This window comes from Dromaius novaehollandiae, chromosome 1 (genome assembly GCF_036370855.1).
Source record: "Dromaius novaehollandiae isolate bDroNov1 chromosome 1, bDroNov1.hap1, whole genome shotgun sequence".
Classification (NCBI taxonomy): Eukaryota; Metazoa; Chordata; class Aves; order Casuariiformes; family Dromaiidae; genus Dromaius; species Dromaius novaehollandiae.
Window position 1 is genome coordinate 132,786,561 of NC_088098.1, and position 14,768 is coordinate 132,801,328.

At 41.9% G+C, this 14,768-nt stretch overlaps 1 long non-coding RNA gene across 1 annotated transcript; it reads left to right on the forward strand.

Moving 5' to 3' along the window:
- Positions 1-2,783: 2,783 nt before the first annotated feature.
- On the forward strand, positions 2,784-13,113 carry LOC112995657 (uncharacterized). Its single transcript, XR_003262222.2, has 2 exons — positions 2,784-3,300; positions 3,944-13,113. It is a non-coding gene; the product is annotated as an uncharacterized LOC112995657 (long non-coding RNA).
- The last annotated feature ends 1,655 nt before the right edge of the window (positions 13,114-14,768 follow it).

Here is a 14,768-nt window from a genome sequence, read left to right on the forward strand (position 1 = left end):
CTTTTCAGCACAGTAGCTTGAATTCTTGAGGAAGACAGGTTGTAACTTCCCCCAAACTCACTTAGAGACTCTTCACTTTCTCACAGGTACTCATTAAACTGTAGTTTCATCTCTCATGCTGTATCTGAGAGACATGAAATAATCATGAAAAAAAGTGAGAGAAAAGGAATTACTGATGCTTTATCCGTGCACATGCATATGTAACACACAGATACACAGCATATGTCTTTCTCATTCATGAGAGAGCTTTCAGTCCTGCTGAAGCAAGGGAAAATATAAGAACATGCCTTGCAGGTCAATGTGTAGGGGGACTGAAGATCTAGTAGACTTTGAAAAATAATACCTGTGGCATATTTTCACATAGAAACCCTGGTGCAAGCACACAGCGCATGTACCTGGAAAATAGTTCCCTACTTTTCGGCTGATGGCTTTGATGTTTTATTACAGTTTTTAATGCTGATGAGGCAAAACAACCTCAGAAAAGTACAAAACCATAGTAACTGCTGCAGGAAGATATATTTGGAGACAAACTCTCTTCATCTCTTCTAATTTTACTGCATTTCTTCCCATGCAAGCTAGCTACGATTGTCCATTTAGCATCAGTTTTTATACTGAGATAGGACTGTACTGGAGCTTTAGATGAGAACCAAGCCAAGAATGGACATGAATGTTGAAACCTGAAGTGACTTTGCTGTGATAAGATACTACCACCCAGCCTCTGTTGATTATCTACTGGATTAAAAGGTCCATGGAGCAGAAATTGTTATAGCCCAGGCTCTGCTTGGTGTTCCTGAGTACTGTTGGCACAAACACACAGTGACACTAGTGCTTCCTCCTACCACAAATCAACTCCATCAGAGGTTCAAAATGAGGTAACACTGTATCTGTGGATGGTGGGACTTGACCACAGGTCACCTAAATGTCAGGGAAGATCCTGGGCAGATGAGCTCCCAGGTTTGATGGACTTGCAGGAACCCATTGGTAGTGGTAGGTGGTCAGAGGGGAAAAGTAAGTGTATAATGTGAGAAGGGTTTCGATGCACTCCACAGAACAAATGGGAGCATTGCATGTAGAGAGCCTGCTTTAAAAAGCCATTTTGGACCAGGGTGCAAGAGGCTGGCCAGCCTCAATGCTGTGGAGAGATGCGCTGGGACAGACAGGCCACCAAGGGCCCTGGTGGCCCTCTGGACGTCCTTGAGGCAAAGGCTGTGGGGAAAACACCGCTTACTCGCTTCCCTTTGCCTGGGCACGCTTGCAGTTGCTGCTGGTACCCGAAGGGCGAGCAGGTCAGAGAGCAAGAAGGATGCCCGCGCGGTGTCGAGGACCCTCCGTGGGGCTTCAGCAGACACGGCTGGGGCCTCAGTGCTGTGCCGGCCCTCTAACAGAGACGTTTCGCTTTTCTTGAACAAAAGCTTGGAGCTGGATCTAAGGAGTCTTTCTGATGAAACTTCTGTTGGAAACTGGTGGGTTTCCCTGGAAAGTTTCTGTTTAGCAGAATCTCCCTTTCTGAGGGAGAAAAATGCCTTCTCTGAAATTTCCCAACTACTCTAGTCATAAGTGATGCAAGTGATGGTTTGTAAGTCATTATTGTCAGCAGATCTTAAACCATTAGATTGAACAAAATTATACAGATTGATTCCCCTGCTAACACCTTCAAAATAAATACGCTTATGCCTCTTTTTTGCTTTTTGTTACAAGGAATACATAAAACAACTTCAAACATCTCTCTGTGTAGAAAAAGTTAATTTCCAGTGTTTGAAAGGAAATTTGGTGGAACAAACATATGGTTTGAAATTGTCAAATTATTTTTTACTTTTATTATAAAATGCTGTTTAAATTAACAGCTTGAATATTAAAGGACTTGGAAATAAAGCAGTCTCATAAGTGTCCAGATAAAGAGACCCATTTTTTTCTGCTGAGAGCAGACTGCAAAAGAGAAGCATTTGGTCAAAGACAATCCAAGTCTGCACATAGTGAATCAACTCTAAGGTGAATGTGCCCTGAAAAACATGGCAGTTCTCTGTTATCTGAGAAATGGCACTCTCTAGAGCAAAAAGGAGCTGTCTGCGATACAGCTTTCATGTTTCAAAGCCTTGCTAGCAGCATGATTACTTTAATACAGAGCCTCTGTCAAATGCTTGGAATTGATTAGTTATTAATTCCAAGGAAAATAGTTTTATAACTGAAGGGATTGGAGGCAATTTTTGAGTGGCATTGTGATTTCTCTTGCAGTCTTTCCTGGACACTGGTGTGCTCTTATGCTGTAGATAGGAGAATTGCAGCTGAATTAGTCAAGATAATGCCACTGCTCTCTGTAGTCCGAAAGTTTTTATCACCAAACAAAGATAATCCCTACAGAAAGCAAGACTGTGTTATCAATTTGTCCAGACAAAATCTGCGTATGATTTCTTTCACTAGCTCCATAGATTCATAGATAAAAAAGTTAGACTAGATACAATGGTCTCCTTTGAGTTCCTGTATAACATGGGTCACAGGAGCTGGCAGTTCTTATTTGAATTGCAATTTCCCTTTTTACGAAAGTCCTCGAGTCAACAAATGAGCGAGGTTTACTGGGGTTGCGCCTAAGATAGGGAAATCTATCCATCCCTTCCCCTCCCCCCCAAAAGAGCCTGCATTAAAAAAAAAGCTGCTTCTGAAAAGTCAGTTTTCCTCACAGCTGCAAAAACCGCTGCCCTTTAATTTTGAATTATTTTTTGTTTAGTTTTTAATTTTAGTTCTTAATTTTTCTTCTTCTCTGCCGCGTCGCCCATAAATGCTTCCTCTCCCAAATGTCTGCAGCGGCTGCATCCTCCCCCGGGAGCGCCCGGCCTCTCCGGCTCCGGCAGCCCTGCCGGCCCAAGCGCGGCATTTTTGCGGGAGGAAGCGGCGTTTCTGGCCGCGGCCCGCTGCCGTCGGGGGTCGGCGGGCGAGAGCAGGCGGAGACCGGGCCGCGGAGCCCGGCGCACACCGCCGCCGAGGCGCCCCGGCTCCTCCCGGCTGCCGGCGAGGGCCGCAGCCGGCGAGGGCCGCAGCCGGCGAGGGCCGCAGCCGGCGAGGGCCGCAGCCGAGGAAATACCCGGGTTTCCCTAGCAACAGGTTTGCAGCCTGGCATGACGGCGAGGGAAAGCAGGGGTTTCCCTCGCTGCGGCCGGCGCCGTTGAGCCGCGCCGCCGCCGCCAGCGGCGTCTCGGCGCGCTCCCGCCCCGGCGCGGCGCGGCCGGACGGGGGGAGCCGTGGGAAACCCTCGCCACCCCCAGGCACCTGCAGGGAGAGCCCAGGGACCCTCCCCAAATCGGGAAGGTAAGGGAGATCCTGCCAGTGATGCTGGCGCGGGGAGGGGGGGGAGATGTGCGGGCCGAGGGGGACCCCCCCGCCAGGTCCGAGCCGCGGCACCCTGCATCCCTCAGCGCTCCGGGGGACTTTGGGGTTTTAGGCACTTTTTGCAGGAGAAGATGTGCTGTTCTTCCAATAGCGCAGTTGGTTGGCACAGTTAATTGATATTTGGAGCCTGTTCGGTGAGGGGAGAGGTGGGAAGCGCCTCAGCCACCCACCCGCCTGCAGAGCTCGGGCCACTCCTGCCCCCATTGCCCTCCCACACTGGGGGCAGCCTGTGTCCTCACATCCCTGAGCCCCTGCCTCCCAGCACCGGGCCGAGTGCTCTGCCTGGGGGCTTTTCTCCGCCCAAGGCTGTGCTGCCGGGGTTTGCTTCATTGGCAGCCTCTCTGTGCTTTCGCGGCATTTATTTGCTCACATTTTTAGGCACTTCCGCCAGCCACCCCCAGTGCCTTCATGCATGTTTGCCCTGACTGAATAGGTCAGAGCTTGCTTTGGTTTTGCATGGGCCTAGGCTTAGGGAGATGACTTATCATATTGCATCTGTTTCAACCTAGAAAGTGCTGCCTGCTTTCTACTTAATTTATTTCTTGCTTGTATTTATCCTCAGTGAAGGTTGGCAGATCAGCAGCTTCAGTGATGCTTTTTTCCCTCATCATCAACACGCCAGCGTTTACAGCCTGACCTGCTTGGGTGTCCAGCCTGTGTGCTCCATCTTCGTGCCCGAGATGTTTTCTGCATGATATCCATCCAGGGCATGTGCGTATGGATGCATGTGCATTCATCTCAGCTCATTCTGCTGGGCGCAGACGCAGTAGGTCGGGCACAGATTTGCTTTAATGAGGCTATGCGGCTCCTGGATTGAAGCTGGCTCATGCATGGGCAGTGAGCTCATGTCTGTCTGCCCATGCCCATGCAGACAGACATCCCCGCAGTCCCAAGCGCTGTCCCCTCAGCAGGCTGCGGGTCCCCACCAGGGGCAGTGCCTCCATCGCGCTCCCGGACTCGTGATGAGGAACAGGCAGCTCGGGACTGGACAGCACTGGTGATATTTGTTGCTGGATGAGGTCCGACTGAGGTGGGCAGGTTGAAGGAAAATGTAGCAATGTTGCCAGGCTCACTGTTTTATGGCAATGTGATTACTCCTTTGCTACTGCTTCCCTTTCCTCTTTCCCTGAACCTAAGGCATGGGCAAGGGCAAAGACAACAATGGACATCCTGGTACATATTAGAAGTGCTTTTAAAATATTGCCCTCACTTAAAATTTGCATATCTGTTTTGTAATAGTAATGCTCTGGTAGTGCTTGCTGCTGGAGCTATTTGTCAGATAGTCTTTCCATAAAACCTCTCAAGAAAGTGGGGCTGGTTGGTGACCTCAGGCACCGATACAACAGTAGCAAATAGGCCACAGCATCACAGACAGAGACACAAATTGACCTTGAGTATCAATTAACAGAAGACTTTATTCACAATTTTTTAATTGCAGACAAAAGTTCTAGACTTCAGTGTGTCTTGGTGTTTCCTTTGTGTTGTGGTTACAGAAAAAAAAAGGGCACAAAGCTCCCTTTATTTTTTTAAAAGCAGCAGTTTATAATTTTGTGGCCAGTGTGGTATTTCCTGATAATGTAGAAACTCAATTCAGGAAGGAAATAATGTGTTGCCTTGCATTGTTCCCCCGAATAATTTGGAGATGACTTGATAAAAACATTTCTATCACACCCTCTGGTTAGTTAAGTGTAGTGTTATGTTTCCAAAAATAGATAGTCTCCAAGCGTGTCTGAAATCAGCAATGTGGAGGTCAGTTCTCTGTCATACATAGCCTTGTCTGCAATGGATATTCTGCCTTAAAATTGTCACAGATTTTTCCTCTGCCTTTTTCTTTATCTCCCTGATAATTTTGCATCATCTACAAAGTAGATGCATGCTTGTAATCAGAGACAGACAAGTTTGCAAGCAGAAAGTAGCCAGTGCTAACTGTTTGATGCCAAGAAAAAAAAGTTATGAGGTTTCAGATAAGGGAAATTATCACTTTTATCGCTTCTGGCAAAACTCCATGGCTACCTTCCTGAAGGCATGCATCTACTAAATAATGAACCCATATCTCTCTAAACTCTCCACAGAATCACCTCTTTGTCCTGTTTTCCAGTGACTTCTGATGTTTTGGCTTTACCAGCCCTTTTAATATTAAATAAGCCGGCATTATTGATATTAAATAAGCCAGCTGACTGTGGGGATCTAGTTGTGAAGAGAGTGGCCACCAATTGCACAAAGCCTGGGAAGGAGCATGCTGGTGGGAGCTGGGAAATCAGAGCCCTTCCAAAAGGAGCAGGATGCTCTGCCTTGCGCTTAGGCTCAGGCACAGACTTGGGTTACTCCTTCCCTCAATCGGCAAGAAACTGCAGAGGCTTAAACACAAACTCAGATGGCTGCTAATAGGACTGTTCCAACCCTTCATACATTTCAAAATCTACATGCCATATTTCAGTCTTGGGCCTTCTGGGTGTTTATGTCTAATTAGGCTGGAGGGTCTCCAGTTTGAGATTACCTATGTTGCTTGGTGCCCAATTTGTCTATATGACGTTGGCAGTAAAGCAGATTACTGTGGGCTTATGTGCAAGCAAATTAGGGCCAGATGTAAGCATTCTTGTAAACCCTACTCCTGCTTTTTAACACTGATTGAATTCCACTGTCATCCAGTTCTTTCTATATAAAATGACAAGTGTGCTGATTACAGTATATTAGTAACTAGGGATACTCTGTAAGATGTAAGGCTTTTAAGCGCTTCATCTTTTCTTGCTTATTGGTAGGGAGAAACCATACTGCTTCAAGACTTTAAACTTTCCTGTTCTGGAATGAAGTAATGAAAAAGAGGAATTGAACTATACATAGCACAGCAGTAAATGTTTTGAATTTGTTTAGGTTTTCTTAAGAGCATAGACCTGAATGGAGAAAACTGCAATGCCTAGCATATGAACTGATTTTTAGCACTGTGAAGTAATATTTCATTGGTTAGGGCTGCTGTTTACTACTACTTTAGAAAAAGTCCCTGTACGTTATAGGGGAAATATGGAAAGACCACTGTATCAGTCGCCTCAGCCCTCACTGAATAAAGAAACAAAGATCTTAATTCTCCAGGCTGTTGTTCCTGTGACCTTTTTAACGAATGCTGGATGTGCTCTTAGAATGTTGCGTTGGTTTGGTCAAGCCAAAACTTGAAGTTTAATCCCAGTTCCACTGAACTACATGACAATTTTTATTGAAGAATGGTTTCATCTTGGATGTCGTAAGAGCTGGGTGCATATTCAAAAGCAGAAGGCACCCTAAATGGACCTTAAAAATATTTTAAAAACATTAAAATGTGACTGGAGAAAGGCTAGAAGGCAGGGATGAAAACCAAATACTAAAGTACTCTTCTAAATGAATAAGCCAGTTTTTCAGAATGATAGCAACTATCTACAAATCTCCCAGTACTTGGCATCCAGCACTCTTACATAACTGAATGTAGATTTTAAGTGCCTAACTTTAGACACTGGCAGATGAATATTTTAGATTAATAACTACAGAGATATTGCACTCCAGAAACATCAGATCTGACAATTATAATTTCTGAGTATTAGAATTGCTTTTCAGAAATACTGTCTTTGAAAACAAAATTCTTCATGACCTCATTAGGAGGACCTAAGAATAAGCATCTATGACATCCAATCTCCTGTTTAAATATAGATCTTACGAGTCCTTACCTCAGGTCTCCCCTATGACAACTCTACAGAAATGTTCTGACAGTGAGATGGTGAGGAGCAGTGTATATGAAAAGTACCTTCTACCTGTCAGGCTACCAGATTTTTGCCTGTGATTGCACAGTTGATAGAGTCACTTTTCTTCCTTTGAAGGAAAAAGATTACAGGTGAAACATTGATACCTAATTCTCAGAGTTAGATCATACAGCATTAATTAAACAGTTTCATATTTTAGAATGCTCTAAAAAGATCAGCATGTCCTGTTTGTAGGCCTTGGATCCACAGTAAACTCATTATTCCTGACATTGCACATATTATGGAAAAGAAAAAAGACTGCCTGAATGTCAAACAGTGACAAACGTGTACCTCCAACAGAAATGTCATGCAGCCACCCTGTATTAAAGGAATTTTCTGCCTCTGTGAAGTGCTGAAATAGCTGGGACAGGCAATCACGTTTGAAATCTCTCTGCTTTCATCTCTGCAACATGGAGAAGTAACAGGCGAGCAGGCGCTGGGTGCTTGCAAGAGCAGCCACATAGGCTTGGTCCTGAATTCTTGGAAGTGAGTGCATCCATCTCACTGAGGCCCCCATGGCCTCTCTCTTCTCAGTTCCCCTACCTCCCCAGGACAGGGGGAGGCATGACCTTGAAATCTGCACCTGAACTTCATAGCTTCAGCCTAGACCTATTTACAAATACAGTAGCACATTCTGAGGTATCATATGTTCATTCATTTTCATAGAAATCACCGTGACTGCTTAAAAATGCAGCGTGCCTTCACAAGAAGCTGAGCCACTTTTCATCAGAAAACTAATACTTTAAAACACCATTTTTATCCAAGAACATCCCAGAGATCAACATGAATCTGCAAGTGCTAACCTTGGAAAGGAATCTGTTTTTATGCTTGGCTCTGAAGGAGGAAGCACAGGTGTCCCTGTGTCAGAGAGCAAACTTTGGAGACCTCAGAAACTACATGCCTAAGTCCATCCAGTCTTTTCTGAAGTAGTTTCCTGTTATAGTAAATGGTTTCAGAAATATTTTTAAGTAAATCAGACGTGTGTTTCTCAGTGTTTCAAAGGAGACTTTGAATGCCCTAATAAGTTAGGAAGGTAGTAGCCTCATTTATCAAAAAGATAACAAGGGAAACACAGATGACAGAATTATCAACATTTTTCAGGGAGAAAGCTTATGACAGGGAGAAGTAGTGTAGTGCCATGGGTTAGTGGCTTGTCTTTTAGTCTCAGAAGACTAGCTTGAATTCTAAGACATCATTTGGGGAAAAATATTCCTAGAGACCCAGTCTGGACTCAGTGTGATGTTACAGATGAAATGCAAGTGGCATTTTAGGCTCTGTGGCCTAAAAGGACCATGTGGCTTGGGTATATCTACTTTTTTTTCAGCTCTTTCTGAAGTGGTTGTAACTGCAGCTTGGCTGTCATGTTCTTCCTTTAATTGGAAGCTGGCCAAGAGGAGGATTGGCAAGCCTGTTTTTTGGAAGCCTGGACATTATCTTGCTACTTTGGGGCCTCTGCAGTATTAATAAACTACGAATAAGCTTCCTGGCATTTCTTTAACCACATTATGGTTAAAGAACAATCAGTTTAAGCCTTCAGAGAATAGCTATTGCAGAAGAACAGAAAGCACAGCCCATGGAAATCTAGTAAATGACTCCTTTGCTAAAGCAAAAAGGCTCATTGGATTCCTCCATGGCAAAAAGTCCAGGGAAATGGTATCAATAATAAACTACCATTAATAAATAAAACCCTTCCACTGTAAAATCTTTCACACACTGGTTAAGAACCTCTTTTGCTCACTTGATCTGCATATGATATTCATAGACTTTTGTGTCTCAATCTTGAATTTATATTTAGGGATCTTATCTTGAAAATGTCATATGAACTGTCATAGATAGTGTGTATCTCAGCTGGCAAGTGCCAAGAAAATATGCTTAGGTTTACCTGGGATCTTGTTAACTTTCCTTGGAGAGGGGACCATGGGCAAAATGGCTCTGCGGTATATACCGAGAACCATTAAAAAAACATGTTCTATGGAAAAAAAATGCTACAGGATGACCCAGGAGTCCATCTGGTCCATGCTCACACCCTGTGAGGAGCTGAGTGGCATGGCCACAGTTAAGGCTGTGACAGCAAGAGGCCCCATCTCTGCAGTGAGCCTTTTGATCAGCAGCAGGGTTTGAAGCACTGTTACTGTGAGGTGGAACCGGACAATTAGGCTCAGATTTCAGGTGAATTTTTCAGCAGCAAAGATGGGAACTCTGGAGGACGCATATGAGGCTTTTCCTTTATGGTGTAGCTCTGTATTCAGTATCATGATTTATCCTTTCAGCCTACTAAAAGTGAAAGTAATGAAGCTGACCTGCTTTGCAAAGGGCTTTGAAATGACATGCCCGGAGCACCAGGACTGGTATCTTTTCTGAATCCCAAGCTGCTGTTATATCCACTAGACCGTGCTGATGGCACCACTGAATACAAAAGTTGGGAAGTACCCAAGTGAAAATGCATAAACAAATTTCAGGTCACACTCTAGGAATATATTAAGAATGCTTTTCAAAACTCTGATGATAAATTCTTTCTCAAATAGAATATTTTTGCATTTATAAAAATTTAAACAGAAAATCTGACTGTCCGTGCTTGTGTTTAAAAACAAATTTACAATTTTTTTCCCATGACCATAAATATGCTTGCATTTTTTTCCTGTTCCAGGTGCTGCATTGAAAGCCTACCCTTTGTTCATTAATTATATGTTAAATTCCTGCCTTCAGCTTAGCTGTGGTATCAGCCATGCACAGGCTGTATTCTCCAACAGTTGCAGTAACACTTTACTTAGGAGGAGCTGTTTGTAACATCAGCAAAACTATCACTCTTCTCTCTGAAAGGTTTCCTTAAAGTGCCCCTTTCTCTGCAATATTTGGCACCAATTAAATTTCTTGTATATACCAGTCACTTCCCAGCATGCTTAGAAAGAAATTGCAGTTGCTTTCTTTTACTCTTCCACCCATTTGTGGTGAGCTGTGGTCTCCTGTTTTACAGTTGGATTGGAGGTGCATCTGATAAAGGGCTGTCTATTATTTAAATAAGACTTAGCATAGCAAAGTCTTCGCTGTGTGTCCAGGACTGAAATCTTTAAGTGTTCGAGTCTACAAATTACCATCTTGATCTTTTTTTGTCTTGCTCTGTCTTGCTGAAAGAATGAATGTGTCTGTCCCAGGCTGTAGTCAGGACCATCTGTTTCCTCCCTGAAAATACAAGAGTGTTTTCACTGTTCCTGCTGTACATATCTATATTCCAGTGACCTGCCTGATGGTAGACATTACAAGCTCATCTGAGGAGACTTCTGTTCAACTGCTTAACATCTCTGGTCTGAAGATACTGGTTATTAAAGAGTCTGCATTAAAGATATTGACTTAGATTATCCTTCTGTTGGTTTACTAGTGAGGTTTGGAAATCTAATTGTTGAAGCAGTTGAATCTCTGTAATCACTGGTATCTCTCCAAAGACATCGGTTAGAAGTGGCACTTAATGAATATTTATCATTAACAGTTCTCTTAAATATTATCCCATTTCATTAACACCAAGCTTAATTAGAACCCCAGAAAGGACAGTCTAATCTCTGATTAGCTGTTTGAATAACTGCACCAATCTGCCACAACATAAATCAAGGTTGTAGCAGGATAATTCAACAACCTTGTCTTGTTGGTTTAATGATTAAACATCTGCTGTGTTGAAGAGAGGAAAATGTTTCATCTTATACTTGCAGCTCACCCAACAGCTAGAAACCGAGCATGTTGACTATCAGTGACTAATAGCTTAAAGTCCTGTTTCTGTGGCACATTGCAGTTGGCAAGAGTGGATTCTTTCCTCTTTGAGGTTCCAGAGAAGAATATGATCCTTCCTGCAAAAAAAGAGCCAAAGTAATTTTCTTCTCCACTTATTATTCTAAACTGTATGTATGCAGATATACACCTCATATAAACTTAGAAATGCTATTTTAAGTTTAAACTTAGAAGTTAATACAAGATATATTTTAGAACTAATACTATCAAAGACACAAAATTGTTCAGAGTTATGATTTGTTATGTTAAATCTCAATCAAATCCAGGCAAAACTTGTATTCTCTTTACTATCAGACCAGAGTGTACAATGTAATCAACATTGTATGCTGCTGCCGTACCTAAATCACACTGGTAATGTACGTTACGTCTACACAGCAGTATAAACCCTGCCAGATTCTCCTACTTGTGCACCTCTTTTCCCCTGCTTCTGCATGCAGCACATGGCTAGGTGTTTTGGAGGAGCTGTCTGTCTGTCTGTCCTTGGCTGGCAGCCCCATCTGTGCCTACTGCAGATTTGACTTGTGAATGACCAGTCTCAGTTCAAACAGAAATCCATGCCAATGGCATAGACATACATGCCAAGCGAGAAGTACTATTTAGGAGTTTTCTGTTAGGTGTCTTGAACCTAGCTGTAGATGCCTATCAGCTATAAATCTATCCATCTGGTATGAGCAGAAGCTATTAATGGATGACTCCTAAACACAAGCACTGAGAGGATTAGCAAGATGTACAGTATGTGATACTCTGCCCTTTCCACAAACGTCAGGGTGACATTGGCAAAGAACTCCAATGAGGTCATAAAAATATTCTTTCTTTCCAAGCTTTAAAGATCAGCACTATTTGTCATGGAGTGACATGGCTTGAAAGTTGAAATTCTGTTCCCACAATTGTATTTCAGAAGGGTTCATGAATCTTGACAGACTTATGAGTGATTATAAGCAGCTAAGTGAAAACAATAAGGCTGTGATAGCTGTAGGGCATGGCTGGGCTCCACCTTCAATGCCTCCAGGCTGCTGAAGCTTTGCGTGGCTGGTAGCTACGTCAGTGCAGAGCTGCAGAAGGAGCTGAGGCAGACACAGCTGTGTCAGTCACACTACAGCACACTTGAGCTTCATTTCCAGCTATTCCTCAGTTGCTCAGACACTTTCTCTTAAGAAATGTGTTAAATAAAGTTTGCATGTATTATTTAAGGAGGCTGCACTGTGTCTTCCCATAATGCAAGCTCATGTCTAAGAACATGCTGGCTGTCATTGCTTTAACCCCAACCCACTCTCTTAGTTCAGGGAGGCATATGTTGCCAGCTTAAGGCTGGCTCAGAGAGAAGGAAATACAGATGGGTCCATGTGTACGTGTGTTCATATATGTGTTTATAGCTGAATGTTGTATTAACATGAATATAATTAACTGAGGTTAGGATAATTCCTGGAGATGTTGTCTAAATCTGAAGGTCTTACTTGGCTAAGGGGAGAAAAACTTATCAGGAGATGAATTTTCTTGATGGCAAGACTTTACTTTTTAATTCATGAAGAGATGATACAGGAAGGGGGAAATAGGATATAAAAAAGAAAAGTGGTGAAGTTCTTGATTGTGGTAATCGAGGATAGATTGATGAAGAGGAGAAATTGCTTATAATTTACTGCCCACTTACAAATTATGGGGGGGGAGGAAATAACCATTTTGCACAACCTGGTATGATAAAGGCCCTTTTCCCTCTATAAATAACTAAAAATCTAATGCTGTTTTGTAATTCCATGTAACTGAATCAAAATCAGTAAAACATTTTGCCTCTTTTTTTAAGTTCAATTGCCTTTGGGTAGGAAATGTTTCCTAATGTCTCCCAAACTCTTCAGTAGTGTTTCTATGAATATATGAAGACCTACTTTGCACAATGGAATACCGTAGTCTAAAACCTGTATTTTAGAATGATGCTGTCAGATAAATTTAATTATAAGGCATGACAAGCTAAATAGTTAATTGCATTGAAAAAGCTTTAAGTTTGAAGATTATTATAATATTAAATTGCATGTGTATATTTTTAAAGGAAATAATGTATTGATTTATAGAACATTGAAAAGATTTTAATTCTCTAAAAAACATTTCTGGAAATGTATTACCTATGGCTAAAGACCTGTTTATGTACAAAATCTTTCCTATCCCATACATATTAAATGCAGTGTGCTCTGTCTATAAAGATCTTTTGTGACTTACTGTTTGATCTGAACACCGTGTAATGAAGAGTTCTGCTTGTGATGAAATTTCGTGTAATTGAAAGCCCAAATGAAAGTAGATGCATACTGAGAAGGTGCCTAATAGGGAAGGAATAAAATGCACAAGCTATAAATGAATGCACACTCTGAAGTTAGCATATAAGAAGCTTTTTATTTCTACAACCTCAAATGCTAATTTCAGTGAAGAAACTACAAAAGATGGAAAGGAGTTGCAACTACTGTTATACTCAAAAGGTCTGTATGACAAAAGGCAAGTGAAAGAGAAAGTAAAAAGTGAGAACACAAAAGAGAGATTTTTTCCAGAAAAAAGAGGCTCTTGCCAGGCTAAAAATAAAAACAGAATTCAGTGAAAAATTACTGGCCCTTAGAAACTAATTACTTTAAAAAACTGAGGGAATTTAATAGTCTAACAATACTACACAGGTGGGGAAACATTGATTGTATCTTATTTATTGCATTTTAATTTCGATGTCAGTTGAGGTACATAGTTTTCAGAAAAAGAAATGTAACCTGATTATCTGATAGTTCAGACAACCCATTATGACATATAATTTGGTGATGTTCATGACCTAGAACATTTCACTAAGCAGCTGATAGTGTGAGGAAGAATAAAAGTTGTCAGTTCAGTCTCCTTTATTGCTTTTAATATGTTGGTAGAACTAGCAGCAAAACGGTAAGAAAGATCTACAAGTGAGACTCTTGTTATGATAGCCTGGAATGAAATCGATAACTGAATAAGACTGGATTTTTCATCATCTGTGTTCTTCAAGGAGATACACCCATGGCAAGGATTTGATGAGAGGAATTGTTAAACTGTATCTGAGCAATACTACAGAGGGACATAATACCTTGTGTCCTGGAGTCTCCAAAGAGAACTACAAGACAACAGGATTAACTAGCAGAGTGGATTTGCTCTGTAGTCACAGAAATTCTTGTCTACATGAATGGAATGGATAACTGATGGAAGAACAGATAGTGCAGACTTCAGGAGCAGATTAGGTTTGCACTTTTCTTTTTCTCATTACAGCCTTTGTCATGAAAATGGATATACTTTATGCCATTTTCTGTTCTCCTTACAGTCATTACACTGGAAATGTTATCACTTTTGATTTTTCAATTTTTGCAGTCCTAAAGCCTGATATAATTATTTTCTTAGAATATATTCTCTGTTTCAGTGTCTTTATAAAAAAATTAACATTGGTGGATGATAGTAGGAAATTATATTCTTCCCCGACAAGTTAAAGATAGTATTGTTTAAAAGAATAATTGATTATCTTAGGAAGCCATTTTCATTAAGACCTTGTTTTAATAGCCTGTTAAGCATAAGAATGAATGCTGATGAGGAATTTTCACAGATTCTAAGATGAGAAGGCACTATATTGCTCTAGTCTGACTTCCTGCGTGAAAGACATCCAGTGGTTCTTCCATCTGGCCCTCTATAGTACTAGAGAGTCATCTAACTTTGATCTACCAGTTTCAGATGATAGAAGATCTAATACAAATCTTTGGGGGCCATTCTGATGACTGCTCATTCTGGTGAAAACCACTGAAATTGAAAGTAACTGGAATATCTTCCTGTTGGTGGGATAAGTCTCCATCACTGGCATGTAATCTTTAA